The sequence below is a fragment of the Stegodyphus dumicola genome, chromosome 4, assembly GCF_044657685.1.
Source record: "Stegodyphus dumicola isolate Sdum_Otavi_A_Nest chromosome 4, ASM4465768v1".
NCBI classification, from domain to species: Eukaryota; Metazoa; Arthropoda; class Arachnida; order Araneae; family Eresidae; genus Stegodyphus; species Stegodyphus dumicola.
Window position 1 is genome coordinate 180,528,364 of NC_140771.1, and position 27,345 is coordinate 180,555,708.

Consider the following 27,345-nt stretch of genomic DNA (forward strand, 5'->3'; position numbering starts at 1 on the left):
CAACACGCTCGCCAGGAATCGAACCACGGACTTCTCAAAATACGCACTCAGCGTGCAGGCCACTACACCGCGAAGGCATTTAGATAGCGGGAATATATGAAGGGGACAAAATATACTCCTCCTTTTGAAGGGTGATTCGGGTTTTTAGGGGACCCAATGGCCAAATCCTGGGTGTGGAGAATCATCATCCACCAACCTTTTAGTTCGGGCGCCACTGTAGTGACATTAGGTACTTTTTTGGAAGCAGGCAAGATGAAAAATGAGCAACGCCTTCGCCGGGAATCGAACCACGGACCTCTGGAATACGCGCCCAGCGGGCAGACCACCACAAAAGGAAGGCATGCCAAGAAGGGGTAGAAATACCTTATAAGCTCTTCTTACATATACCTTAATAAAAGCAGTACTGTATTGAAATTCGATTTGCATATAATTTTATTGAGACACCCTATATCTCTCATTCAAAGTTGTATATCCCAGGATTCTTAAGCCGTAAAAAGAGAGACGAAATAATTTATATAAAAATGAGTGGGTAATTAAAGCTCCTGATCGAAAGAAACTGTTTTCAGAAAGAAAAAATCTGCAACAGTATGCTTTCTTAGAATAGCATTCATATGCGTGAGAGTCTATTTCATTTTTTTCTTTTTTCACACAAATCATATTCCAGGGTAACAAAGGAATGGAATAAATTAAAGAATTGTAGAGAATTGTAATGCCAGTAATCCACATTTTGTATTTGTTTTTTGAATTTTTGCACAAAGCATTTGTTTTTTGTTATGTTACTTTAATAATCTAGCTTTTATTGAAGGTATTAGGTGAACAATAAAGAGACAAGTTTTACTTACCTTTAATCAAAAAATAATTTTATTGATTTATCTTAATTATTTGCAAATTGTGTAAGATTAAATATTATTTAAGACTATTTGATGTGGATTGCTCAAAACAGTAGCTCATCTATTAATTAAACTCTTTATTATTGATCTTATTCATTTCCTTAAATATTGGTCTTCGACAGGATTTCCATTTATACAAATTTCATCTGAAAACTGGAGAACTTTAAGAAATTTAATTTGTGAAAGAAATTTAGGGAGAATAGATGGTAGAACTCGGTAAGTAAAATCTGGTATATGCAAAGAACAAAATAGGATTGAAGCTGAATTGTGGTACTTGATTAAAGAAAAGACGATACATGAATCTACCTGTGTAAAGGGATGCTTTAGTGGATGACTGTCTGCAGGTTTGGCTTATTGGTTTGGTTTATTAGATTACGGCAAAGCACTCGCGGGCTATAAAATTCCGAAACCCTCAAGTAGAAAGTCTTTCTCCTATCGGAAAAGGAGCACAGAATAATCTGTTAGCATCTGATGTCTGAACAACTCTGCTAAAGCTTTTCAGTGTTTCTCGAACTGAGTTATCATCCCCTTATTTTAATAATTTTTGTAATACATCTTACTTTTTGCGTGTGCATAAGTGGTTTTAATTTAGTTTTCTATAATTATAATTATTAAATTTATAGCATAATAATTAATGAACTACAATAATTATATATTAAAGTTGCTAAAAATTACGATAAGCAATAATCAAGTAACAAATTTTTGGTTTTTGCAGCAAATATTACAATAAAATGGTCTCGCAATTTCAATTTTTACAGAAATGCAGTACAGTGCTATTCGTTTTACATTGATAACAATAATACAGGTTATACCAAACCGAATAATGGGATGCGAATTTCTTAACTGCACACTGATATTGCTAAAATGGAATAGGCTTCCTATATTTGTCGGTCCAACTGTAAAATTCTGTTGTTTTGTGAGAATGTTTGGTGCCGATATGTAATATAGATGAAAATTTTGTTGTTTTATTTTATTTATGAAGTAATCAAAATCATACTTATATATATATTTCATCATCTGTTAAGTGGATTGAAGAAATGCATGGATACATGTTAGATACTCCGCAGAACTTCGAAAAATTAATTCTTCATTCTGCCTTTTCATGATACATTAGAAGTAAGAATCTTCACTTGAAGTTCATTTGTCCATTTTAAGAAACTACTCCCGTGGTTGCGATACCAGGGTGCACTTAGGAAATTTGTTAAAGGGGTTTTAAAACTATGAGAAGAAAAAGATTTAACAACACTCTAAAACATCAAAAGGTAAACTAATTGTAATTATATTAAGCTCAACGTCTTAACCCTATTATCAATAGCTCGTTGCAAATTCATAATTGTTGAATCTGATTCCTTATTTTATTGCATAAAATAGAGAAATTTTCATGTTCTGCCATCCGAATAATTTCATTAAAATGTTATAAAAATGCTGGCCTCTTTATGCAAGAAATAGAACAAGAAATTTAAGCAAAACAAGAAATAATTTTCGCTACAAAAGTATCAGATTAACAAAAATGAAGAAAATAATCTCATAATTAATTTACTAATTTTTTATAGATAAGGTCATGCAATTACTTATCTCTCTTTTTTTATTCTTTTTTAGATTATACTTTTTATGAAAAATTACCAGTAAAATTTTATAAAAAGTTACTTATTAATAACCTTTTTTAGTTAACTATGCCAATTTAAAATTCTATTAAGTGCTACAAGTTGCATTTATTTTTTACGCTTAAGTTTCCATTTTACATTTTCAGCAAATATTTATTAGTTAATAAATGAGTATTTAAGTATGAAAGTAAAAATTATCCTTTTCTCCATTTTTCTCTCACAAATCATTATGCGAGTATTCTTCTAGAATTATTAAAGCCTGAAAAACGTATATTTGCGATATTATCGTCGTGCGATGATTTATAGACAGTTTATTTTTTGCCACGATGCTTTCAACGACAATGTTTTTAAACCGCGAAGTTTTTAAACCACTTTTTTTTCTCCCACGACTTTTTCGCCTTGCGTTGTTTTCTCGGCGACGTTTTTGTCCGTGATGTTTTTGCCGCGGTGCTTTCGGCGGATACCAATAAAACAGCGCTTGAAGATTAAACCCGCTATATGCTAACTACATATCTTGCGTAAAAAACCTTTCTTAAGAATGTATAATCTGGTTAAATCCATTCATAGAATAAACAATAAATTGCTAATAATCAGATAATTAAATCTACATGACTAATATGAGAGTTGACTTAGAACAAGTAATTATCGCTATGTATTATCGTCTTAACGATAAATAACAATCTAGAACGACTTTAGTATTCAATTTTTGACTGCTAATAACAATGCTTCTGCTTATCATACTGATGTTCAAATAAATCTTTAGTTGGAATTTCATTCAGTTTAAATGTATGTAACCACAAACTCATTCCTCTGTACTTGCATTTAAAAGTTTTGAGTTAGAACTCTGGTAGAAAAATAGCAATCAAAATATATATATATTTATATATTTATAAATAAACGTTTATAAAGTTAAGTAAAATTTTTATACTTGTAAGATATAAAAAAATGTAGCAGCAATACAAAGTATTCAGATCACAAAAATAAAGTAAATCATCTGCGACTCGACCTGTCAAGTGAATAGAAAAACTCTTATCAGATGGAAATGCGGGCAACTCAATTTACGTGGTCGTCTTTACTTATCTTTATGACTAGAGACAATTCAGAAAGTAAAGAACGAGTCCTGAGAGCCGATAAAATTTCGACGTTTTCACGTAGGTTGCAAATTCAAGAGATCTGGTTCCGGAGTAACAATTTAAACACTGAAACCGCTTCTTTCCAACCCTATAAAAAATCTAGGATCCTTTTTAAATCTTGCAAATTCATCAATGAGTAAGGACGAAAAGTCTCTTTATCGATAAAGTGACGAGATTTTACAAAACGTAAGTCATGTTTCTAAAGTAGAAAATAGTAATTCCTAATCATTACTTAGGTCCAAATCTCTTTAAATGTAAAAATGTCAATACAGTATTGTATATTATTGAAGTGACAAAATGCTAAGAAAATGACACGATTTTAAAAAAAGCAAAAAACATTCGAAACTAAGATATAGTTAACTAAACATAATCCATTACTTAGTTTAACATTAAAAAAAAAGGGGGGAAAGGAAAGAAGAAGGGAAAAGAAAGAAAAGAGAAAATTTTACTTAAGAAGTGTTGCACATTAAATATCACATGAAAATTTCGAAACATTTGATTTTGTTTCATTGCTGCTTCTCTAAGAAGGTAATGAAAATCAAAACTACTACATATAAAAATCAAAATTAAGGATTTACTTAGCTATTAATTTACAATACTATCCATACATAAAAACACTATACTTAATATCTAATATTAAAAGCATATATAGCAAGCAGACTTCAATCAGTTACTTATGCATGAACATAATCAACCTTACATAATGCAAATATTAAATTGATAATGTATGTAATAGTCGTTATCAACTTTTTTTTTGTCTCATGCATTTCTTTCACCTTTGCTAGACCATCATTTTACCTTACTTTACAAAAATCAAAAAGTACATATTGTTGCGCTTTTAAGGGTTCGTGGATTTGAAGTGATTAGCGACAACACTTGACGAAGAATGAAAACACAATTTACTTTCAGTATTACTTAGGACAGCTCCAAAAACACGTTTACAGTCGTCGAAAAACTACGACAAACGCGATCAAACAATCAGCAACACAGCCTTCAGCCTATCAGGCTATAACGGTAAAGACAGCTTCACGCCAAAGCATTAGAGTACAGCTCTCGATTCGGTTCGATCGTTCTCGGAACTCAACGAACTCTCGAGACTCTCCACGCTACAACTCGCAATGCACTCGACGATGCACTCGATAGTCTCAGCGATGCACTTTGCTGATACACTGATTAAACACTGTCGCGATACACTGCTACTACGCGTACAGACAGGGTTTATATAGCTTTTGGCCTGCCTTAGAAAACATTCTGGGCCAAACCGGTAAGAATTCATTCTAGAATGTTCTCTCTCCGCCCTTGGCATATCGCAAATTTTGTCACCAAATATGGCAACCCTGCCTTTCCTTGCTATTTCCTGGCAACCCTAAACCCGATTTGCGGAGAAGCTATCTTACCACAGCTGAATATTTCGTAACATCGCCCCCTCCTAAGGACTGCACGTCCCGGGAAGTACGGTCCTTGGTCAGAAGCCAAATTCCATACAAACAAAAGGTAATAAAACAAACAAATAAAATAAATAAAGATAAAAGAGACAAGTTATCCACATAATAATTTTAAATTTTAGAAAGTTCAGAATGAGTTTCAGTCTCAGGCTTTTCCATTAAGTTATACCCGGGTCAAATACTCGTTCACTGCAGCTTTCAGATGTATTTCTGTTTTGCATATCACACTCTGAAGATTAAGATTTTTCATCCACAGGAAGATGTGAAACAGTTTGCTCACCACTCTGTAGGTTATTCGCCTCATGCGCACAGTTTACCTCGGTATTTTTAGGATGTCTGTATATACTCGTTTTCCTCAATTTCCTGGGAACCAGTGCCAAATTTTTCGTTAGACTTATAAATAGAATCGAATTCTTTACAAACACAGGTATCCTGGTTTAGATACTGGTAAGTCCGTGTCTGCGCAACCTGCACCATGAGACAACATACCCAGTTTATGAAGTGGATGTATTATCTCGGAATACTGGAACACTCTGTGTAAGCTGAATGTCAGTTTCTCCCATCTCTGCATCATATGAATTTTGAGATGACTTAGTACTTCCTAACTGCTATTTTGTAACTTTACTCTCAGTTTCTACCAACTTAACAGTCGCATTTTCACTTTCTTCGATCTTCAAGCACTTGAGAATCAAAAACTTCTTTCCCTTCTTCTATTTCTTCATGTTTTCGCTCTTTTTCTTTTGTCCTATTACATGTTTCATCCATCATTTCTTGATCTTTCTCAAACACTTCACCAGCTACTTCCTTCATTTCTTTATCCTTTGATTCTTCAGACACCATTTCTGTCATTTCGACATCTTCTTTTATGGCTCCAGTTTCTTATGTAAGCTCCACTTCCATCTGTTGGAGTTGCTCTCGCAGCTTTTCTCGGCCGACTTTTATTTCTCTCACTAACTTTTCTTGTCCAGCCTTGATCTCTTCATATCCGGCTTTCATTTCAGCCTTCATGTCTTTCAGTCCGGTTCTTACAACTGCACTTGAGAATCAAAAACTTCTTTCCCTTCTTCTATTTCTTCATGTTTTCGCTCTTTTTCTTTTGTCCTATTACATGTTTCATCCATCATTTCTTGATCTTTCTCAAACACTTCACCAGCTACTTCCTTCATTTCTTTATCCTTTGATTCTTCAGACACCATTTCTGTCATTTCGACATCTTCTTTTATGGCTCCAGTTTCTTATGTAAGCTCCACTTCCATCTGTTGGAGTTGCTCTCGCAGCTTTTCTTGGCCGACTTTTATTTCTCTCACTAACTTTTCTTGTCCAGCCTTGATCTCTTCATATCCGGCTTTCATTTCAGCCTTCATGTCTTTCAGTCCGGTTCTTACAACTGCTAAGAAGTCCTTCAACTGTATTTCCTCAGCCATGGCTTTTTTCCTGTAGGCGGGTCACTAGCATTCACTCTCAAATCCCACTTCTGTACCAGTTGTTGCTTTTTTACGGGTTCGTGGATCTGGAGTGATTAACAAGAATATTTGATGAAGAATGAAAACACAATTTATTAGCCAGTATAACTCAAGACAACTGCAAAAATACGTTTGCATTCGTCGAAAAACTACGACAAACACGGTTAAAGAATCAGCAACACAGCTATCAGGCTATAATGCTGTGAAGACGGCTTCATGGTAAAGCACTAGAATACAGCTTCCGACTCAATTCGGTCGTTCTTGGAACTCAATGTACTCTGTAGACTCTCCACGCTACAACTCGCGATGCACTCGACGATACACTCGATAGCCACAACGATTAACTCTGCTGATACACTGATGAGACACTATCACGATGCACTAACTCTCGATACTCTGCTACTCCGCGTACAGGCAGGGTTTAAAACAAGCTTTTGGCCTGCCTTCGAGAACATTCTGGGCCAAATCGGTAAGAATTCTTTCTAGAATGTTCTCTCTCCGTCCATGGGATATCGCTAATTTTGTCACCAAATAACGCCAAATGGGCGATTTCGAGCCAGATATGGCAACCTTGCCTTCCCTTGCCCTTTTCTGACAACCCTAAAACCGTTTTGTGGGAAAGCTATCTTACCGCAGCTGGGCGTTTCATAACACTGTACATTTATTTTAAATGTTTTAAAAAATGAAACAAACCATGTATAGAAAATGTTAATAAATGCCAAAACTTGACTAAAAGTAGTTTTTTATACTCATAAAATAAAATTAAATATTTAACAGATAAAAGACTAACTTCATTCTCCCTCTAAAACTATGAAATTCCCCCTTAAAAGTAAATCTTTGTTTGAAAACCTCTAATGTTTATATTCAAAATAGATAGAAAATTACAGTGAATCCTTTCATAGTGACCAATTTCTAAGGCGAACAATTCTAAAAATGATTGACATTTTTAATAACATAAGCAAAAAGCTGTACATAACATCGCATGCTATCAGTGTTAAAGTTAAGATTTCATTCCTTTTTCATTTTGAGTGTCTAAAACAGCAGCAGCAAAATTCTTGCCTGTTTTTTCTTATCAAATTATTATTAAATCCTAAATCCTTGGGATAAAGGAAGGTAAAATACAGGTTAAAATAATAAGGTTACAAGCGAAAAAATCGCGGCAAAACCATCGTGGACGAAAACGTCGCGGAGAAAGCAACGCAAAGGAAAAGCATCGTAAGAGAAAAGCTGCCTTACCACCGCGGAGTCAAAAGAAAGCAAAAAAAGAAAAAAGAAAAAGAAAGAAAAATTGCAGTTCTAAAAAACATCGTGGTAGAAAATAAAGCGGTGGTTTGCAGTTGCAGTTTTAAAACATCGTCGTCAAAACATCTAATGTAAAAAAAGAATAAGGCACTACACATCATGAAGACTGGTAAGATCACAGACATGCGTTTTTTGACTGGAAACATTTTAAACTATTTCATGTTGTTACGAAATGTCCAGGCGCGGTAAGATAGCTTCCCCGCAAAGCAGAACGGCAACACAAGGCAGAGTTGCCACATTTGGCGAGAAATCGCCCATTTGGTGACTAAATTGGCAATATGCCATGGACGCATGGAGAATCTTCTGGAACGAATTCTTACCGGTTTAGCCCAGAATATTCTCGAACACAAGCCAAAAACTATATTATATAAATTATATAAACTGTAGCATATATTATATAAATTATAGCCTAAACCCTGCTGGTACGCGGAGAGTCAGTGCGAGATAGTTAGTCTCGAGTTAGTCAGTCCGCGCGGAGTTGATCGAGTTGACAGCCGGGCAGCGAGTTCCGAGTGGGTCGTCGAGTGCATCGAAAGAGTCTCTTAGTTTATCACGGTTAGTGCATCTTCGAGAGAGTGTGCTGAGCTCCGGGAACGACTGAACCGAAGAGTCGGGAGCTGTGCTCTGTGTGTCGTCGAGTGCATCGCAAGTTGTAGCGTGGAGTTCCGAGAACTACCAAGCAGAGTCGGGCGCTGTACTCTGGTGCTTTGCAGTGAAGCTGTCTCCACCGTTATAGCCTGATAACCTGAAGGCTGTGTCGCTGATTGTTCCAGCGAGTGTATAGTAGATCTTCGACGACTGTAAAACGTGAATTTGGAGCTGTCCTGATTAATATTGGCTAAATAAAGTGTGTTTCGATATTTCATCAAGTGTCGTCGTTATTCACTCCAAATCTACGAACCCCGTACGAACGTGAAGGAAAAAAATAACACAGCAATATATTTGTATACTAAAAAATTTGTACTGCAAAAGCCAGAAGGAAACTTGAATATAAAAAAATCTGAAAATTAATAAAAAATAAATTTACTTATAGCAGCTAATAGAATATTACACTCATGTAACTTCTCATTCTAATCTTTTTTACTCTATGTTTTTCCCTAGAAATCTATTATTATGTATTTATGAAAAAGGTTAATTTAATAATAACTTTTATTAGTTAGCAACGTTAAGTTTGAAATGTTACTAACTGTTATACGTAGCATCAACTCTTACTTGTTTCTAGATTTTGAATACTAAAATTTCTTTCTTGCCTTCTCAGTAAACATGTATTAGTTATTATAAAGATAAGAAATATAGAAATAAAACTATCACTTTCTTTTTGTGCTCGCAAATCATTACTTCACTTAAAATTTTTACAGTTCGAAAACACATGTCTGCAATGCTATTATTACATGATAATTTGTAGGTGCTTTATTTTCTACCACGATGTTTTAGAACTGTTTCCTGTATGCTTTCTTTTCTCCCACAATGTTTCGTACGAACGGCGTTTTTTACTTGCGTTTTTTCTCAACAACGTTTTTGGCAGGCACCAATTTAATTAGCGGTTTAAACAAGATATAAGGGCTAAGTTTCTTTTGAATGGATAAAATAATAGTAAATATTAGATATCGAAGTATAGATGCTTGGTCTTTAATTATGTCAGTCAGTTCTTTCCTATATTCAAACGCTGTCTTCCTGATTGACCATGAAATCTTAATGTCCGCTCGATAGTCTGTGTGCCGATGATTATGACTGTCCCGGATTATGAGATGAAATTATACCTCCATAAAGAAAAAAAAAAAAAAAAAAAGAAAAAAAAGAAAAAAAAAAAAAAAAAGAAGAAGAAGAAGAAAGAAGAAAAAAAAAAAAAGATTTTGTAAACCTCGTTAATAAAGTACTGTAAAAACGAAAAACTGAAATCAAATGTTTATAGGAAAATAAGTATTTAATAATTAGTATTTTAATAACTAAAACGTACTAGAAAATAAGCTACAATGCTTGAATAATTAATACTCTTAAACAATTTTAAACTTTTCGTGCTTGAAATGCTTTCAAAAGAGAGCTCGAACGGCCATTTGTTAAACAAATTCAACTTCAGGCCCCTTTCAGTTCACTTCCAAAAATGTAGATTTGTAGTAGAACGTGGTTACTAACTTCTGCAAATTTCACAACTAAATTTAATACTTTGGCAGCCTTACATCAGGCAATATTTGTTCAGTCTTTTTCTCCTCATTATTCTCCATTCCTTTTCCCAACCACGGAATTTTTACTACTGACTTCTTTTTGTCATCTTTGATTCATTCAATAATTTCGTTTGAGAATGGGATCAGTAGATTGTTCCAAGAAAATTCTTGTCTTGTACTTCGTAGTTCAGAATGGTAAATCATAGGACTAGCATTTCACGAATGAATTCACAAACGAATTTAATATTTGGAAAGCCTTAGATTAGGCAGCACTAGTTCAACCCTCTCCATCATCCTACATTCTCCAATTCTTTCGTCGTCAGGATTTTCAATGACTGACTGCTTTTTTGCCATCTTTAGTCCATTCAATAATTTCGTTCTCTGAAAATGCGATTAGTAGTTTGTTCAAAGAAAATTCCTGAGTTGTACTTTATGGCTCAGAATAGTAAAATATTGGACCAACACAAATTTCGCTTTCTTCAATGTAATTTTACTTTGTGACATTTAAGGTGCACACAAGTAGTCAAATTTTCTGTTGAATATTTCAGAACAAAGATCCCTCAGACAACACGAATATCGGAAAAACAGTGTGACGATATACCAAACTACAGGCTATCTATTTCTCTTATTATTGTGTCTTAAATAGTTAAGACCAGTATTAAGAAATATTATACATTTCTGATAGAAAATACTTTAAAATATTCAGGAAGTTCTTATATTAGTTTAAACTACTTTTGAACAAAACTCTACGCTGCCCAAAGCTTTTGGTGCCTGATTGTAATGAGTCTATCTCAGTTAAACTCCTCAATTCAATCTCGATTTAACAATTTTCTTTTACAAACGAATCAAATGAAAGCTTTCTTTGCTCTCAACCAGCACTGCAGTACACATTTTTATGCGTGATTTTTCTTTCGTTCTTTTCTCTCTCTCTCTCTTTTTTATTCCCAAATACTTATTCACTACAGCTATCACCGTGTAGTTAACTTTCATTTGATTCCTCTAAAGAAAAACGTTTTTCACTTATAAACAGCTGCTATAGAACATATCCTCCCCATTAAAAGAGTATTAAACGTACATATATTCTATACCAACAGAAATTTGAAAAATTAATAAGTAAATGCAGTAGTGGGAGATCAAAAAGCTTCCGTTCGAGGATTGTATGTCTCTGCACGTACACTCTGTGTTAAAACAACTGCCACCGATGCTAAGGCAGCTGTCTCTTGACGAACCAGATTGAAAGTAATGTCTAGCAAAAGTCTGTTTCATAAAAAGAATAATGTATGGATGCATCGTTGTAAGAGTATCAATGCATACATACGGCACTCTTCACATTGACATTCGACTGAGTGGAACTACCCTCCTTTCAGTGAAAATTTTTAGCAGGTCAAAGGTAGAAAATCATCACTTCGAGACTGTAGATCAAAATTTTCAAGTTTCCCATTCCAAGATTTTCAATTGTTTTCCTTGATAATATCTTATCTGAAGACACCCAAATTCTGTTTCAACACCTTACAGCACGAAAAGCGCTATGTTAGGCAATAGAGAATAGGTGTTATAACTTTTCATGTTGATTGCATATTTTAATTTCTGCATATCTGTTTGTGTGTTGTTATATTTTTTTTTGTAACCTACTACAGTACTAGTTCAAAGCTTTCTCCATTGCAAAGCTGCTTTTGTGCCTTTAAGATGCATGAAGTAGTAATAAGATCATCAATATGCATCTTTTCTACTCACAGATGAGAGTGTATCTTCTTGGAAACATGTTATTTGTATCACGATTAGTCACGGTCAGTATCGCGCCATCGGACGGAAATTTTTCTATTATCCTTTTCTTTTTCTACTTAAATTGTATTTATTTTTATATCTAGTTTTTTTTTTTTTTTTTTTTTTTTTTTTTTACTTATATTTAGATACTTGACATTACTTTTTCTTTTCCGCAGAGCAGCAGGTCAAAAAAGTGATGGTTGTGACAAATATTTACTTTGAAAGGAATTTTTGTTGCCACCTAAATTGTATTTAGTAAGCGTCATATTTTGGAACTTCGTGTAGATCTTATTACCTAAAACCAGGAATTCCGATTTAAGGTTTCCGTTAAAGTTGGAAATGGACGACGTACAAGAAAGGCTCTTCTTTATTCCGCCCCGAACGCACCAGAGATAAATAGTTTTCTGTCGCAACCGCATGTGATGAAATCCATCTTGTAGCTAATTGTTCGGGCAGTCCCCCAAAATAATCAGACTCGCGCCCTAGGCCTGGAAATGAGAGGGGAGGGAAAAGAGGTGTCGCGTATCACCTGCCTCTCCTCTGACGACACTTCCGACTCGGCATCTTTCGCGCGCTATAATTAAGCCCCGCTCACGGAGGAAAATTATGCGTCATTAAAGCAAGCATCAGATCCTTGCAGCTGATAAAAATCCACACACCGAAAGGGGGTCATTTGGAAATTGCCACAGAAAGATCTGTTATCGTAATATGATAGCGTTCTAGAGTAACTGGAAAAATAATCCTCTGTATTCGACATTTAAACCTATCATACTTCATTTTATCTGGAACTGGAAAAAAGGCCTACATTCTGTAAAACTTTGTTGAATTTTACTTATACGTAAGTCCACTTTTACTGGAATTACTCCGTTTTAAAGGAGTCGCATTTATTAAGGAAAGAGATTCTATAATAATGACAAGTATAGGGTATTTTCAAGTGATGGAACATTTTCAGAAATTTATTATACAAAGTGAAGCATAAGTATTAGATCTTAGGTCGCCTACAATAAAAAATATCTACTTTTTAAAAACATGTCACCTTGCATTATAGAAACTATATGTTAATCGGAAATGAACCTCCCGGTAATCAATCTGAGATCAGACTCAATCCACCACTTCATTCATGGTTAATATAATTCTGTTTTCTAGTACTTGTATTTCTCTAAGCAAAAGTAGAATATGTATGCAATCTTCAGTATATGCGCCACAAGAAAACATTTCATGGGCTTGATCGGGGGATCTCGGTTATTATTTTAGTAAGCCCGTGTTACTTCTTTCAATCTGCATCCAATCCGCAAGAAATACAGTTCTATTAATGATTATCCAGTAAGCTGTAATAGCACTTATACATTTATATACGTTTTCTTTGAGCGGTATGAATATATTTACTTTCCCTTTCATACAAAAGATTTTTGAAATAACCCATACTCAGTTACCATTTAATGCACATACTTAGTTACATATATTTCACTTGAAGTAGGAAATTGTTAACCCATTCGTATTTTAGCATGATGACCTTTGCATACCCGCTAAAAAATAAACTGTTTTTGTTAATTATGATGCTCCTATTATAAGGTATTTCTCCCACTTCCCTAGCGTGCCTTCGTAGTATAATGGCAGCACTCTAGGCGGGTATCCAGAGGTTCGTGGTTCGATTCCCGGCGAAGGCGGTTGCTTTCTCCCACTTCCCTAGCGTGCCTTCGTGGTGTAACGGTAGCACGCTGAGCCGGTATCCAGAGGTCTGTCGTTCAATTCCCGGCGAAGGCGGTTGCATATTTTTCACCTTTTCTGCTTCCAATTAACCTAATGACTCTACACTAGGAAAAGTCAATTTTTGCTCAAGATTGTTTGTATACGAAGCTTTAAGGAAATAAATTTATGTCCAAAGTGTTATGTAATTCCACATGTCCAAAGTGTTATGCAATTCTTTACATAGCAGTAATTTCTCCCCCCCTTTTTTTTCAAGTCTTTCTAATATTCTGAAATCGAAAGAGCTATGATCATCATTATACCTGGAATAATTCTGGATAATCCTTCACCAACGTCAATCTTTCAGGTTTAAATTATAAGGACAGCATAACCTCACGTCTAGAAATCTAACCTTACGTCTAAAGCCTTATGTGATACTCTTTGGGAGAGAAACTGCAATAGCCAAAAGAAAAGATCACCTACAAATAAGCCTCTAACAGACTCCGTACTCTTCCCCGTTATAGTTGAGGTTAATTTTATCCTTAGCATCTAATATATAGATGAATTTTCCTGTGGCCAAAGGATAGATGTTCGCAAATTCGAGAGGAGGATTCGCTTCAGACACCGATTACAAGGCGGGAGTGTTTCAATAGTGATTAATCGATACGGGATCGGCTGGCCCCTCGTTTATAAATTGGTTTTTAACGGGGACAAGACTCGTTTTTTATTGACACTGTCAGAATAAAAATGTCTCTAAAAGGCAAGAAGGTAAATAGTTGAGAATTGGCCTCTCTATCATGGTATGAAGAATAGCGAATAGAGCGTTAGGGAGGGAAAGATTAGCAGTTGCCTATTATTAAGGCGATTACACTTTATCTGCAAAAGGTTTCGATTGCGTGGAAGATGGATAGTGAAGTCTGAATCAGAGATAAAAAAAAATCAGTGTCTCTGAGAAGTAGAAATTCATTTATAATAGGATCTCTTAGGATGTGATGCCAGTCTTTGCGATTCTTCAAACATTACTTGTTATTTTTCACAAAAGCCAGCGACACTGGTTGGACTTAAAAAATTGTAGAATGGTACAGATTTCAATGATATCTCTTTGGCACCTTTAGGAGAATTGCCATGTTATTAATTTATCTGTGCGTCTTCGTTCGTTGTAATCTAAATCTTCGTAACGTTAAAAGGCGTTAACATCTTAGACCTGAAGTGGTAAATGGAATTTACTAAATGAGATACATAAAATTACGTAGCAATGTCTACTAAATTCTTAACTTCTGCGTAGTTTTTATCCATGTTTAACGTAAATATGAACCAATTTCTTTCAGAAAGTCAACCACAAAGGCATCCATCCCCTTAAGCAGATAGACCTCGTGTGCTTTGCCATAATGTAACAACGTAACGTATAGCTTCTGTGTTGTGCAACAACCTTGCTGCCTAACGGCTACCCAATGTAGTTAGCTAAACAATTATCAATGATATAGGCTGTTAAAGAAAGCAGTACGTGAGTGATTGAAAAAGCATGCTGGGGAAGCTCAACTGCAGTTAAGACGGTTCAACATTATGTATTTATGGGGAAACAATGAATAGTGACTTTTATACGCGTACAGAATATCTTGAAATCAGTTTGTGTGGGACCGTAAGGAAGATCTATGTCATTAGTGATATTGAAGCAATAATTTGTCTAGCTATACTTTCTCGTAACCTCAAACCCTAGATTATTGTTTAACTATTAATATACAAACTCAACGATAAAAACTGACACCCCACACATTTTAGCCACTCCTACCCCCCTTATAGAAATGAATGGTTTATTTTTTCTCTTCTAACTATAAAACTCTGTCAGTTTTATTTGCCGGACAGCTTCTTCATGAATATTTCTGAATATTTGAAAAAGGGACTATAAACTTTATTTTCTTACCTGATTGATCTTAGATATGTTCTTCTAATTATATTGTCTTTTAAATTAAAGTAAACAAAAATTGAACCGGGAGATGGTTTCTGTACCTATAAAACCTAATCAGCATAAGCATAGCAATAATTGCATTGAACAAAATTTTTGATTGGTAAAATATTCATTAAGTTAAATATAAAAGTTACCATACTTTTATGAGCAAGTTAGACATGTATAAAGTTGGTCATCTGAAAATATTGTTTAAGCATATCTATATGAATTTTGGGTCTTCTATAATGAAAGCTATAAGTGCTGTACATTTTGGAATCTTTCCTCAGTAGTAGGAAAAAAACATGACATTTATTTATGTCTTTAAAAATATTTCTACTTCAATATTAACAGTAAAATCCTCTGTTATTTTCACTTGAAATACGTTTAATCCTCTCTCTTTACACACACACACACAGCACGAAGAATACCATGCCAATTCAAAACAACAACTCTTGCTAACCCGTTGCTAAAATTTATAAATGAAAAGTTTTGCCTAACCATACTTCATAATCTTCGAGTAAAACTTTTTTTTTCTTTTTGAATTTCCGTGGTAATTTTATATAAGTACGAAGAAACATTTTTTTTTTAGAAGCTCGAAGAAACATTTTTCTCAATTTGTAAATTATCACACGTTTTTCATTACGGACATACAACTTCATATGAGCTTTTAGGTATGAAGCCTAAATTTAAAGAATCTATGAAAACGCAAGTATTTTAATGTCAATAACAGTACTAATTTCTCATTTTACAGAGTCTTTCTTTTTGTTTTCCACCATTATATTATACTAAAAAAAAATAATTCTTTTAGAACAAATTTCTTTGGTTTCACCTGTATTTAGTGTTTCAACAACGTATTTCAATAACTCAGTATTAAGAATACATCATACAAAGGAAAAAAGATATAGCCTAAAAAAGGCGATATTTATGAGGAGTACATCTCAGTTTAAAATGAAACCGTAGCTGATAACCAATACTAAATTACCTACAGTATGACAAACGAGCATAACAATATTGCAAATATTGCAATTAGCACAGTATAAATCAATTTACTTTCAGTATGTTATTTTTGAAATGATCATAGTTAACTCAAACTTTATTAGTTTCATGCTTGATAAATTGAATTAGAACAAGTATGATTCTCGTGGAATAATCTTGTTGCCTGTACAGGTTAAGTAGCTGGACACGAAACTGTCACTCATTTTTTCAAACACAAATGTCCTACTTACGAGCAAATGGAGGATTTCATTGTGAGAAAACTTCTTTACCAGTAAAGAAAGCATTTAGCATTGTCGTAGAAGAATTCCGTTGCTGATGGGATATATATGGATTAATGTCCAACTTGATCATATGGATTTCAAAGAAGTGTGTGCTTGCAATAAGAATCATGTGGACAATTCTGCGCTTGAGATTTGTCGGGATTCAAACACTCTAGTCACGAAGATGTCATGGAGAGTTGCTTTAATCTGAAGCAACAAAAGTAGCGTAGGTCATTCGTCTTCTTAACTAAAACAAATTTTCTTATTATAATTGTACCTGATGTCATTGACTATTTTGCCTGAAACCTTTTATTGATAAAGATAAAAAAATTAGAGAATAATAAATTTAATTAGTGAATAGTTTATTTTTTCTTTGGCTTTTCTTAGTTCAGGAGCATCAATACAGAAATTAAGAAACATACTGCCAGAATTTTTACAATCAAAATTACTTTAAAAGAGGATAAAACTAATTTTATATAAGATTGTAATAAGATTTAAACTTACCCATACTTAAGAAACCTCTACCTTAACTAAGGTACAAGAAAATCACCTAGGTGTTTTTGAAAGGAAAGTTCCAAGAGAAGCCTTTGCTGTAAAAACTGAGAGCTTGTGATGACATAAATATAAGAAAGAATTATATGAGTTACAAAGAAAGAGTGATATTAAATACACTAAAATTAACCGCATGAAACTTTCTAGTCACATTTGACGAATGAATGTTTCTTTTAACATCTAAAATTTTTAGTGTTAACATTAAAAAATGGGGAAACCTCTAGCGAAACTGAAAGCGGAATTGAACCTAACATATTACACGATAAACTATGGCCCACCTTGATTTGTCGTATAATAGAAGGGAAAAAAGGGGAATTTGTGACCTTCCCAACAGAAATGTCATTATAATTGTTTTTTATAGAATTTCGCTCAGTTAAGGTAAAAATTAATCATAATAAAACAGAGCTTATAAAAGCTCAAAATAATTTCTAAAAAATGGACAAAAGTTAGGGCTGAAAATGGCTAATTTAACCAAGTACTCTGATCAGCTCCATCAGTTTCTTCGTGACAAATAAAAAAAACTTAGGATTTACGGGCGCGTTGATTATCTCTCATTATGTAACTTGTATTCCATCAACTCATGGCTATCGCAAGAATATCAAAAAGAGATTTCCACAACTTGGTTAAATCTTCTACCAGAAAATCTAACTTAATTTTCAGCAGAGTTTATGCGGAAGAGTGAAGAAAAATCAAAGTTAACTGAACTGCAAAAAATATTAAACTAGCTGGTTCAACTCAAATGTCTCTATCATTTACGTACAATCAACTGTCGATTAATCGCAGGTGAATTAAATCAGATCGCAAATTATCCGAGCTTTGTCTGAAAATAAAAGTTATGTTTGCTTATTGGGAAATGATTCAAATTAAATTGTTCTTGAACAGAAATATATAAACTTTGTCAATTGATCCTTTAAATTGCTGAACCCTAAAATTTAAATGAAGCGTGCTGCCATTAATCTTCTGTTTGGCATTGACTCCTATGAAAATATTAGAGTAATGTGAACAAAAACAAACTTCGTGTGCACCGTGAAAAGAGAAAGAAACGTAGATGAAGACAGGAACAAAACAAATAAAATAATAAAAAAAGAAACACACACACAAAGAAAAAGGGCGCGCCTGGAAACGTGCTGGAGTGACAGAGAATTTAAATACTCATTTTGAGTATTAATTCACCTAACCAAATAAGTGTAATGTAACTGTTTGAATATACAGGTAAATTATAAATAGAATAATTATCTGTTAATTATGGCATAGATTTTTTTAACTGCTCTCGAGTTTAGCATAAGTTTAACTGACTGTAATTATTTCTGCAGGCCTTTCTTTTAATCACGAGGATATTTTAGAGACGAAGAGAAAAAAAATGTGTGTGCAGTGGACGCACTCAGATGATCAATATTCAACGCCACAAAATGTCAAGTGTTGCCATACTTTTCTTTTTGTATTCCGCTATAGCATTTACATTTGGGATTTAAACAAATGAAAGTAGCCAGATGATAAAGATATCTTCACCTGTAAAACCTGTTACTCTTTGGAGGGTAAAAAAGTTTCCAAATTTTTGGTTATTTTTTTTCCTTATTTGCATGCTTATTCACAAAGATGTAGAAGTAATTCATAAAACAATTCAAAACGAAATAATAAATTTTAAGACTTTTAGTTTTGGAAACAGTAAGATGCTATTTCTATTCATTTAAAACTGTGAATTTTAAGATTCCAATAATACAATCAATAGGACGTTAAAATTCTTATTATATTGATCTAATTTTATGATTTGCATTCTGTGAACTGTTTTGTTGTTAGTTTTAAAATATTATGAGATGAATTAGCTTTAAGGCACGAGCTGCTTACTTTAGTTATTATTTCCAGCATTAGCAGCGACATCAGCATCTCTGTTAATATGATTCAGCAAGGTCAAGAGAAAAAAAATGGCAAATTAAAAGAAGCGCGAAGAGAAAAAGATATGTTCCACTTAGACGCACTCATCTAATCGATATTTAAGTTTACAAGTAATGTTTTCAAAAATGAGAGTAATAAAAAACAATCTGAAAGAGATCAGGCGTTCAGGAGTCAAAAAATTTTATTTCTCCTTTTGCGCTTGACGAGTTAACATCAATATTAGCAGATCAACGAAATTATTATTAGCAGATCAACGAAATTATTATTAGCAGATCAACGAAATTATTCGAGGCAAATCTTTTGGAAGTGACAATAAAGACTGAACAGGACGCAGGTACATTGGTTGATCGTTTTAATTTAAAGTATATATGAAAAAGCTTAGGCTATAGCCTACTTTCACAAATCCCAAAGGTATGGACCAAGGGTATGGGATTTCATTTGAGACAAAAATCTTACGTCCCTTGATTACTTATCCAAAGGTTAAAAACTGAGGCTTGAAAAATAATTTGAGCCAGAATTTTATTTTACCTATAGCAATGGTTAATAACCAAAATCAGTAAAGTGATCTGAGTCAAACATCTTGCATAAGTCTCGAAATGTATATATAACTTAAAAATTAGTTTTATGCTCTATATTTTTTAATTCTCACTTTCTCATTCTCATGCAATTCATTACAGCAACGCGTTTCACGCGTTCGCTTATTCGATTCTATAGAGAATACTGGTTTGCTAGTTATTAAATATGAAGACTATGTATGCAGGAATGTTTCTTAGGTTCAGCAAAACCTTAGTCACATGTGGTACTACAGAGGTGCTGGCCTAGCTTGTACTTGAAAAACAACACCCAGAACCATAAGATTTTGAATGCACATAGCCCTCCGCCTGAATATATACAACTCGAACCCCAAATTTTGAATACTGATTATTTTTCCTTTATTTTATGATTTGTGCCAACTTAACAAAATTTCGACGAATAAATTCAGTCATTTAAAGGCAATGTATTGCCACTCGGCAAAGCATAACATATTTATGTTCCAAATTTAATTATTAAAGGTTAGCAATTTTTAAAAATGTGTTGTCATTCGTAAAATATAAGATTTTTGTCTTTCATATTTGATCAACAAACACAAACTTTTAAATTAAATTGCTTTTAAATAATTTAAAAACAATGAATTAGTAATTAATAGTTATTCATTCCTATTACTTACTAGTTATTATCTGGGCAAGTTTTCTTATGGTAATTCTTTTAGGCGGTTGACCGTGCAAGTAGCTAGCAAAAAAGAAAAAAGAAGTAAATTAAAATTAATTTTGTTTGGGGGGAAAGTGTTTTTCTGATGTTTAAATGCTTCTTATAAAATCCTTTATAAGGTAGTCTACCTCTGAGCTATATAATAATATGTAGTAAATAACGAAACTATATCCATTTTGAAATAACTGGAAAACCTTATTAAGTAAAAACTTCCTACGCATATTCCGTTGCGATAAATGAAAAAAAAAAAAAAAAAAAATGGAAACAGTCATGTTTTTATAAAATGGCGGTTTGTCGGCTATGCTTTTGATGCAGCCCACCCAAAAGGGGTATCAAATATCCTCCAAAAGGTACAATCTACTCTACTAAATAACCCGGTGTAAATTAAGCATCCCCTTTAAGGTGTGCGTTCGCCGTCTATGAATTCTAATTTGTCGCGGCCAAGAAAACCAAAGATAAGGTAATAATAGAATCATTTTCACGTGTCGAAACCCCTCTTACCCCACTACCCCTTGCTCTCATTCAAATATTAGACTCACCGATCCTTAATCGAGAGGGACGACCTGTTCTTGTAAATCAGCTCCAAAGTCTACTTTTCTTCCTTTAAACGGCGATTACGAAGCCGGTGATGATTAAAAATAACGTAAGTATCGATGTCTCGAGAGCTTGTTTAATTGTCATCGATGAAAGGAGCGGTCGTTGTGACATGATGCCAGCCGCGGGGAAGAAATTCTTTTTCTTTTTTATGAAAGATGATTAAATGGCGAGGGGAGGTAAACAATTAGGGGGAAAGCAGAAAGTGTTTTATTTGAACATTCTCGGAGGATCGAAAGCTTTTGCTTTTAATTTTTCACTTACCAAGGCTATTAGATGGTGGTTTCTGCTTATTTAAAACAGAAGGAGGTGATTGGCTCTTTACTTTATGTAAGTTTGCAAATAGGAGTGTATATACATTGTACATACTATGCTTTAAAACACAAATCGCCAGTAAATTAAATATGTATATATTCTAATAGATACACTTGTTTATAGAGATAGGTTTTAAAAAGCTTTACAATAACTTCTAATTGAAATTTTTTTCAGTACTTTTCTAACAATTTTAATCGATTTATGTAAAGCAATATTACGCATAAGCATTCCATTTCAAAATCATGTCTGTTAACAATAAAGAAATTTTTCAGAGATTTGAATTCGAAGAAAAATTTGCTCGTGTCCATGCATGTTATAAGTCTATCCATGAACGGGTTCAAAACTCCTTTAAAAGGATATGTTGGCAAAATGGGCGCCACCTTATTTTTTTTTTTTTTTTTTTTTTTTTTTTTTCAATTTTTAAGTGTATGTTTCTAAAATTCTATTCGTTAAACGAGATTAAAATTTTATTTTATTACATTAGTACGAAAATGTTTGAGTGGACTTACTTATATTTGTCAATAGAATAGAATTATTGAGTCACTGATTTAACTTCAAAGTGTACTGCCTTTTTTCAAGTGTTCGAATAATCTTGCATATCAAACATTTTCAAATTTTTATTATGGGATTTCTTTCGAAATAAGGCAAAAGCAAGGTTCGGGGCAAATTTCAAATTAGTTTCAAAATTATTGAAGCTCTAGTTTTCTCATAATATTTGCAATACAAAGACTAATGAAATTCATTTAGATGAAATGCCAGTGAAAAAAGCAGAGTGTACTATTTTAAGTTTTAGTGCCTAAGCATAACAATCTTCACTGATGGTGTACTAGATTAGAGTACACAAGTACGTCTAAGTCTTGAAACATAGCTAGTACAAAATCAAAAGTTGAGGAAAATAACTTTCTTGCTTCTTAGCTTACGTACTACTACTTTTAAATCTATATTCTTGTCACTTTCATATAGAGCTATTTCATTTTTCATTGAAATCATCTTTTAGAACACTGCTTAAATCTTTGGTTATAAGTTTTCTGAATCTTGTCAGTGTTAAGTGACCTTTATTGTTAGACTTCTTTAGGGAAGAGAAAGTGTTCTGTAGGTGCCGAATATGGAGAATAAGACGATGGCTTGAGAACTGTGAGACTACTTTACTAGAAACTTCTTCGCAAAAATGGAATTGCGTAATGGCGCATTGTTATGTAGCAGAAACCAGTTATTTAATTAAGCCTTTTCAGACTTAGCGTGATTTCTTGTGAATTATTCTTTTTCAATTAAAAAAAAAAATAAAAAAATAAAAAACGACTACCAATATGGTTTTTAAGAAATTTCTAAATCGAAATCTTCAAGGTCGTGGTGGATCTTTTCTAAGCAGCTTGAAGATCACTGCGTTTCATCTCTTATATCATAAGCAAAGCACCAAATTTTCTTCTCCAGTCACAATTAGCTTAACAAAAAGATTAAGATCAATGTCTGTCATTTTAACATATCATTTCATGCAGAAATTCGAACTTTTCCTGTTCTTCTATAATCAAGATCGAGGGTCAAAATGGACACTCTTCAGGATCTTCCACGATAATTTTGTGTGATCAGTGTGTTATCAAATGATATCACTCAACAGATATCATTTGAATAGCATTATCATAGACCCTTTCGGGCTAAGAAACGATATCACGATATTTATCAAAATCTTTTCGTTGCACTGAATTTAAAATGAAACATTTAATAATTAAAGTTCTGAATGCATGAAGCATAGGAAAATGCAACACATCTCTATACGCATAAAAAATATCACATTCATGGTCACTTTAAATATAATCATAACAGCTGCATGTTGAAAGTAGATATTAAATGGTACTACAGAGATACATTAAAAAATCTGAAAATGTTTTAAAAATTCAAAAATATAATATAAAGGTTTAAAAGGAAATTGCTATTTAATCTTGGTGGACAGATTTTATTTAACACCTGAAACCGGCCTATTAGTTAGTTATAGATGGCCTGTCATTTGAAGAAGTGCTCCTTCAGAAGTAGAAGAAACAAAGCAAAAAATTTTTAATTTAAAATGAACTGTTCAGATGCAAATGGTAAGAAAAATATTCACTATGATATTACTTCAAGCTATAAGAAAGCGACGTAGAAACCTGTGTGCATAATCAATAGAGAAAATATTTAACTATTCAAGAACGTATCTATAATTTATTTTCCTTGCTATCTTATATAAAAGGCTTGTAATAAATATTTTCCTCAAATGTCAAGTGGCCGAATAGAAAACAGTGGCAATCAGCTCAGGTTCTAATCTCAACGAAAAGGCCGATTGCATGGGAATTCTCGTGGTTTTCTCATATGCATTATGAATATTAGCCAGTTTCATTTAAAATATCGTCTGTATAGATATTTCCTTCTGTTAGGTATATAGTCTGGCAGGGCTGTCGTAAAGACAATAAACATTTTTTCGAATGTTTAATAAATGAATATATAGAATGTACAATCAAAATGCTTCAATTCATAACCACAGTTTTTATTTTAAAATGAATGCAAGTTAAATAATTGATAAAAATTAAAAATCGAGAATTTTACCAACAACATGCTTAGAATTTTACCAGTTATTGAAACTGAAGTTAGAGTTCATCTCAAGAATATATTACCTACTCTTGGTTTGAAATATGGAACTAGTTTGCAAGAGGTGTCTCTTCCCCTACCCTCCCCCAAAATTTTTTTCCCTTCTGAAAATTTGAATTTGCCACCAATAGCTTTCCCATGCACATTCTGTTTGTCAAAAGTGAGAAATTTTCTCCCATTTTTCAACCACGGATCCAATAAAAATGTCGGACGAGGAATAAAAGTCGCTGGTGGTTGCGGCATCCTCGAAGTAGTCTTGACGTATATAGAGTCATCTCGAGGATCGCTTATTTTTATTCCTGACACTTTGGAAGTCGCGTGTCCAAATTTACCGCCCCAGAAGAAGCAAAATATCTCCGCCATATCTCAGCTCGCTTTCCTTGTGCGCCCGCTTTGGCGATAAGGGCCCACCGATTGTCAAAATATTCCTCTGTTATCCGTCGCATCAGGGTACTCCATCAGAGGGTAAAGACGTTTATAGAGCGTTTGTCGCGGATGGAGTATATTAAGGCTACGGAAGCGAACAAATCACGTACTCGCCAAGGGGAATAAAAAGATTCCCGACCTCCTCCAGCAAAGGAATGACGTGCACCCTATCTGATAAGAGAACTGAGCGATGACCGTCCGTCAGTCAATCTAAGATTTTTATATCTCCCAACATCATGATGGCTAAGTGCTTTATGGGGCTGGCAATATTGTCATATTTCATGCGAATTATATCCCGACTTCCCACGGGGTGGCCTGCTGCTTCCAACGCATTTATTCCGAAAAGAATTACAAAACACGAAGAAAAAATGAAAAAGACCTGAAAGTGGTTACATCATTCCGTAAATTTACGTAAAAATGATCTCGTATATAAGAACATGCGGTGAAAATAGCGAAATAATGAAATTCAAAAGGAAAAAATCAGGTATTCAATTTTGCTCACGTATGGAGAAAACCGTCTTCTTCTGACAGTACTTAAAGCAATGTTTCTCACTGTATGGAGCTTAAGAAGTCTGCAAGATATGTTTGAGAATCTGACGAAAAGCGTGCGATTGGGAAATAATAACAATAATTATTTAATTATTATTCTCTGCTAAAGTTTACTGGACTAAAAGAGTGAAGTAATTTAAGAAGCGTTAAAAAATTATTACATTAATTCTACACATTAATAAGTACCATGAGAAAGGAGAGCTTGGCTAAATTAAAAAAAAAAAATAAATAAAAATAAAAATAAAGGTTAACCAAATTTAACGAAGACATTAATTTTGAAATCACTTGTGATTTTTTTTAAATGGGAAATTATTATTCATATATATTCTATACCTTATTAACAATATACATTTTTAAATACCGAGAAAGATATTATTAGTCTTTGGGAGTATAATGTGAAGTTAATTCAAAAATAAATAAATAAGTAAAAGAGGAAATGAGTACAAAGTGATGACACAAATTTCTTCTGTTTAAATAATCTCAGTTGCATAACACTGTTTTGAATACACAAGTGTGTATAAAGTAAAATTCTAACTTTGGTTTATAATAATTCCTTAAGTGTCCTGTTTAAGTTGTTTTTTCCTTCTTCCTAGCCTAAAAATAGTAATATACTCGCAACAAATCTCTCGGAACTGCGTCCTTTCAAAATTATCCTTGTCATCTGATTCTTATTAAATGCTCATAACTCATGTGCTTACATAACACAAAAAGCCTTTTAGCTTAAGGCACATTACATTTTTCAAACCAAATTCTTAATTAACCAATGGAAATAAAGTAGAATTGTAACTTCGATATTGTAATCTAGGCTTCTTCTAAATTTCTGTGTCCTGTTAGTATGTAGCCCGTCGCTTTTCCTTCTTACTTCAAATATATTATTACAAATTTGTGAAAATTGAAATTATTGAAACAGAAGTGCGCTTTTTGCACTAATTGGGCTGTGGACGTTTTATTCACGAATGCTTTATCAAGAATAAAGAAGTGTTTCATGACTGTAAATATGTCTTTATACATCAGCTTTCATTGTCGATATCTAAGTCATGGTGTGCAGTTATTTTTATAAATATGTATGCTTTAATTTTTACATCTAGTAGTAATATTTAATAAAAAAAAATATTTTTAATTGAGTGAAAACCCACAGCACAAATTCAAAAGAAATTACAAACATGTGAAACGAAATTTAAAAGAAAAATTTTAGTACTTATTCAGAGGATCAAAAGCATTAGAACAAACGAAAAGCATTTAGTTAAAACCAAAAGCAATTCACAATGATGAACCGCATTTATAAGGTTTGAATTATTTTCCTCAGTCAATAGCTTTTGAATACCTTCGTAGAAATCAACTGTTGGAATATAATTCATTTCCCTAGCTAAACTTCCGTATGAATTTCTACAATTTTCCCAAAACAGTGTTCTTTAAAAAATGCTAAATTTTAAAGAAGGGAAAAGACACACTAAATATGAATGCAGGATATTAATTTGTAGGTCATACGCAATTCTTAATCAATTTTTGAAGAAAAAAAACCTTTTACTATCAACAACAGTAATTATGCGAAAATCCACAGTACCTTACAAAATAGGAGAGGTAGGAGTTTTAAATCTTTGCAATATATATACTGAAACTGTTTACTTACTATTTTTTTAGTTTATTAGAGAATCATCGCCATTAGAGTAGTTGTCATTAGAGTCTTACTAAATCCTATGTATGCTGAAACACAGTCATTGCCGAGAGAATATTAATCGGTTTTATTTCTCAGAACTTTGCTTAGCTTTTTTTGTATAATGTTCAGTACAAAATTTTCGTAATAAAAATGTGTACACTATTATAAATTTTCCACGAAGGAAAATAATTCAGATATGAATCAGCCAAAAAATGGTAGTCAAAAAATGGCTTGTCAGAACTGCTGAAGTGAAATAAACGAAAATGCTTTGAGAAAATTGTCTACTCTGCCTTTTGCGTCTTTTCCCCATGCCATCACTACCTACTTTATTTGACGGAAGTATAAATCGTCCATCAGCTAAATAATTTGAAATGCCAACTCGACAGAATAACTGGATTTATATTTCTTTTCCCCTGTGAATGAAAGAAGACATCACAAGAAACCCATTCGAAATACCATCACGTAATCGTGATAACCGCCAGCTCTGGCACTACAGACAAGAGAACATATACAAGAACATTGTTCCGATCACGGAAGGCCTGAATTTCAAAGCCTACGTAGCTCGCATTACTTGCCGAGGCCGCCGTTCCAAATCAACGCGCCGTCAACGTGGGGAAGAAAAACGACTCCTAAGAACAGGGGGAAGGTAGAACTGATGGACGTTTGGACAGTCGCGTCAATCCATCCAGAGACCTGCGACCTCTTGCTCGCGACCCTTTAGTCACGAGCTTGACCTCCGGCGCGAGCGATTTTATGAACCCCTGTGGGACGTCCGGATGAAGAAGGAAATTCGAGATGTCTGCCAATAAAATATAACCAAGCGATTTCTAATAACGTAAACAGAG